Source organism: Oryzias latipes, chromosome 1, assembly GCF_053564925.1.
Source record: "Oryzias latipes strain Hd-rR chromosome 1, Olatipes_Hd-rR_3.1".
In the NCBI taxonomy this organism is placed as follows: domain Eukaryota; kingdom Metazoa; phylum Chordata; class Actinopteri; order Beloniformes; family Adrianichthyidae; genus Oryzias; species Oryzias latipes.
Window position 1 is genome coordinate 664,790 of NC_136237.1, and position 4,974 is coordinate 669,763.

Consider the following 4,974-nt stretch of genomic DNA (forward strand, 5'->3'; position numbering starts at 1 on the left):
TTCCTCTTGTGACTGAAGGAAAACATGCTGTGGCATTGCAGGAGCCAGAGATCTGTGTATGGGGAGTAAAATGGAAAAAGTCTTGACATGAAAGAGCCGTGGAGGAGCAAACAGCTGGTCCGGGTCTGTGTGGGTCTGTCTGTGTGCACGGACCCACCTTCAAAGGGGATGACTGATCCCACCTGACTGCAGGAATCGCTGCACGGAGATGTGTTCATGCAGCTCTCTCACACGGACGGCACAAACACAGCCCACCTGTCGTTTTAAGTGTGCCTGCACTGCCGTGTTCCTTCTCAGTGATTAAAACGCACACAGAGATAAATCAGGAGCTCCGTCGGTGCTCAGGGGCCGCGCATGTGCCAACACGCCTGGCTTCATGCAACAGAAGCACCGCTTTTCAGCCGCCATGCAGACGTGAGGCAGAGGAGCGACACGCTGAAGAGGAGTCTTATGTGCAGAGTTGCTGCTGGGGCGTTTGTCACGATGTTGCTGAGCAGAATTCTTATAAAGTTCCCGTTAGTGCTTACCAACAGTCTTTGGACAACTACAAACGAGAAGCCTTTAAGGTTTGACAGCAGCCCTTCAGTTCAGACAGACCATCAGCTTATGAGGCTTCAGACTTTCTCTTTGTAAGAAAAAAGTCTTCCGTTCTGTACAGAGCGTTCTCTGGGACCTTTGACCCCTATCCACCTGCTGTAGCTTCAGTTGGCCACTTGGAGGCAGCACCAAAGATTCAGTCAGTGGAGCAGCTGGAAACACTGTGCTGCTTTGACGCAAGAAGAGCTCATTCTGAAGAACTCAGATTGGACCAAGGAGGACTGTGAGGACTGCAGGTCCACTGCCAGCTGGAGGCCGGAGCGCCGCCTCTGGAGCCCAGCGTCCTCCACGGAAGTCTCTCAGGGCTGCTGGCAGAATGTCAAGGTGTCTGCAAAAATGATGAATATTCAGGATTTCTTTTGAGAAGGGAAACTCAAATACCTGTTTTCTTAGTCTACGTACAGGAAAGTGATGCAGTCGTTACGCTCCGATGCATGAATGAATGCGTCGCAGCATAGCTCTTTACGATTGTCTTCTGTCTGTCTGTGTTTCAGCTGCTGCAAACCTCAGGCATCCAAAGGGATCACTTCAGCCCAAACCTCCTATACCCCTTGTTCTATCTTAGATGACCCCCCCCCCCCTTCCATTGAGGTGTTCTCCCTACCATGACAAAGGTGGATAAAGGTGGAAAGATTTCATGTAATCCATGGACACCAGTGAAGATCACAAAACATTGAAGAAAAAAGGTTCAGAGCACTGTCTAGTGGGTCTAGATGACCCCACTCCCAACGTTAAAGTGCCTAGGATAGACCAAGGGTTAAAATGTCCCATTACACAAAATTGTCATAAGTTGATCAATTGACCCAGCCAGGGTCACTTCTACCCCAGGGGCAAATGCTGCTGCTGATATTGTGGTTAACCCTGTTGGATGGTTTGAACGGTTTTTTCCCGTGTTTTTCAAAAGGAGAGCGCACGGCTAAGACTGACTCTCCAGGATCACTCGGCCCTTCAGAAGCTGCAACTGCTGTTCTAGTCTGGAATCTGGAGGTCAAACTGTTCCTGCTAAGGACTCCAGTCAAAGCCAACTGCAGGTGAGGTTCAATCTGACACCTGAGATGTTTGCTAGGTTAGAGTTCCTTGATGTGGTGAAGAAAACACAAAGTAACACACCCACACACACACACACACACACACATCCAACAAAACAGCAGCTAACAGGAAACTCCCTGGCTGAGGAGCTGGGATCACTCACATCTCGGTTTTCTCATAAGAAAATGTGTGTGTGGTGTTTGGTTGAGTTTGTGCCTCTGTGTGTGTGTTTTTTGTTGTGTTTCAATCGTTTTGTCCTGCCTCACTGCTGTCAGGTTTTCGTTTGCAGCTGAGACAGGCTTTCAAATGAGTGTACTGTACAGCGTGTCTTCTGCGAACACACAAAGATGTTGTTGACATGTTTGGTCAGGTTTTGTGTTTTTTCCAACAACTGTAGTCCTTCAGGATGAACATCACCTGAATCTCTGTGTCTCTGCTGTAGCGCCGGTCCTGTTAAAATGTCAGACATCCCCGCAACCACGTTGTCCACATGAGTGTGTGCATGTGCGCCTGTCTGTGTCTGTGTTGTTGTGTTACAGCTTTCCGTTCAAGACTAAATGTTGCAAAAACAAAGCAGTTTTCTGCTGAGGCCGCCGCCCTCTATGTTCTCACTTTACTGATCTGATTTTACACCCATTCTTTTCATGTGTTCAGCTTTCAGATTTATTCTGCCTTTTAGATACGTTTGTGTACATCTGAGTTTGAGTACAGCTGAGTTTGTGTAAGGAACTACCTGACCTCCTTTTGGGGAAAAACAATAGAAGACACAGTTTTAGTGTCATTTCTTGTGTAAAGCTCACAGAAAGCAGAAACCTTTAGCTTTAGCAGCAGAGATGCTGACAGCAGCACCTAAATACCACGTTCACATTTCCTAACCGATTCCTGTTATTCTCAGCGCCAGAATCAGCTGGAAGGTTTTTCTCGGTGGAAGAGTTACGGTAACTCAAAGGCTTAAATGCATCAGCAGGTGGGACATGGATCAGACTCTGCAGGACGGTGACTCCCGGCAGGTTTCCAGCCTGACCGCTGTCTACACTTCAGCTGAGACTACAGCCGCACACAAACACAGTTGCAAACACACACATCTGTGCTTTGAAGGCGTGTTAACAAAACCTTCCTGTGTGTCTTTCATGTGTGAGGCTTAGAGCTGTCACTCTGGGAGCAGGAAATCAGCACGCTTTGATACAGCGCTGACACCGCACAGAGGCATGCTGGGACAGGCCTCTGTTTTTATGCGTCTGCGCTCATGCACTGTCCCACCTGAACCTCACTGTCAGGAGTCTACGGGGATCCAGAGGAATCCCAACGATGCAGGGAGACTGTGGCCCCGCCCAGCACATTTTCTACCTCACAAATACAATCTTCTTCATCTGACCCTGATTCATGATTTGGACAAAGAAATCCTCAGAAATGCTCATTTCATCTGAATTTTCCTTATCTATGTTCTCCATCATCAGGAAATTCCACAAGAACGTGTTAAAAATGACGTTTTCATGACTGCAACACACACTGTTGTTGAAAACATGTGTTTGGGTTTATGTGATGTTATTTTATGCAGAATCATACAGAGAAGTGCTGAAATCTGCTGTTCTGCATATTTGAAGCAACCTGAGAATCTGCCTGGAGTTTGATCATAAAGTTCAACAGGAGCCAGAAACACGTGGACAGGTCTTTATTGTGTAAATGTTGTGTATTTCCACAGCTGCTGCCATGGATGACCTCACAGCGGCTAAAGCAAACGAGCGTGGGCATTTGTCCTGCAGCTAAATGCTGCTTCTTCAGGAAAGCACGAGTCTCATTTAGGTTCAGTGATTTGTCCGTCTACAAGACGGACACAGATAATGAGATCTGAAAAAGAGACAAGCTGGAACACACAAGAAAAAGGAAACGATGACAGAAAGAAAGGATGGCTGCTGTTCTTCCTGCATCTGCACACATCTGTCTCCGTCTGACGGCACGTCCAACATCCAGCCACATGAAGACGGCAGAGAGAGGCTTTCCTCTGAGCTGGTCGATGGACCTCTGTGGACAGAGGAGCCTGTGAGAGATGAGTTCAATAAACTTCAATTGAGCTCCACTAGCTCTAATGACATCCACCCTGTTGGTGTGCACGTGTGTGTGCGTGTCTGTGTGCGTGTGTGCACGTGTGTATGTGTGCACGTGTGCACCCCCAGAGACCGGTCGGTGTTACACTGATGATGAAAATACAGCTAAAGCTGTTATTGAATGCAGCGTCCGCTGAACAGGTGGGGGTGTCGGACATTGTGACATCTAATGATCATGGGGGGGTTGGTTCCTTTTACAATTGTAAGCATTATCTTCTGCTTTGCCTCCAGATTTCTCCAGAGGTTTCAAACTTCTGAACCTCTTCAGCACTGATAAGCTGACAAGGACAATGACAAAAACACACAGCAGACTGGATGGGGATTGGTGGAAAACTTCTCTTCCTGGTTTTTCTGAAACTCTTTTGCTTACTCCCCAGCAAAGTTTGGGGGGCGTAAGACAAAAGCAAAGCATGAACCTTTACTTCTTCCACTGCAGTTGAAAATCGTAGAAAAAAAGGAAGCTAAAAGAATCATTTATGTAATAAATAATAAATAATGTTGGCTTTCTGGGTCCAGCGGTCCTCTCCATGCAGGGCCCTGAGTCTCTGGCTAGACCAGGAGCCGGGGATCACAACACATCTAAACCTGGGGGTGTCCCTGGGGTGCTGGTTCTGACACTCACCTGAGTACAGGTAGATGGATGGATAATAATAATAGATACTGTATTTATCCCACAATGGGGAAATTCTTCTCTGCATTTTGACCCCTCCCCTGGGGGGAGCGGTGAGCTGCAGACTAGCCGCGCTCGGGGGACAACAGCGGGGATCGATCCGCCAACCAACGATTCTGTAGGTTAAATTAAGAATAAAAGTCAAAACCAGAAATACTTTTTCATTTTCCAAATGAAGCTGCATTTTTTTGACTCAAAATTGAAATGAAAAAGCATTCCACTAAAATGCTTTTTCATTTTCTTCTTCACCACTGCTTATTCTGTCATTTAATTAAAATGATAATGAAAATGGTATTTGACATTTCATTTTCAAAAAGTTCTCTGGTAAATGTGCAGCAAAATTCATTTAGAAATGTCTAATTTGACAATTTAAATGGATTAACAGAAATGCTTTTTTCATTTCTACTAAAAACTTTAATTTTTTTTTTTTTTTTTTTTTTTTTTAAACTTGTCCTGTCCAACAGCTGGGCAGACAGATGAGAGCTGAGGGCCTCTTGTGTTGGACAGATTTTACTTTAACAAGAGGGGTTATTAATCTTCAGACAAACCAAAGGTATGTCTGGATAAACCCCT

At 46.0% G+C, this 4,974-nt stretch overlaps 1 long non-coding RNA gene across 1 annotated transcript; it reads left to right on the plus strand.

The window, feature by feature from the left end:
* Positions 1-783: 783 nt before the first annotated feature.
* LOC144991808 (uncharacterized) lies at positions 784-4,242 on the plus strand. The gene is made up of 3 exons (XR_013655430.1): positions 784-921; positions 1,502-1,628; positions 3,329-4,242. It is a non-coding gene; the product is annotated as an uncharacterized LOC144991808 (long non-coding RNA).
* The last annotated feature ends 732 nt before the right edge of the window (positions 4,243-4,974 follow it).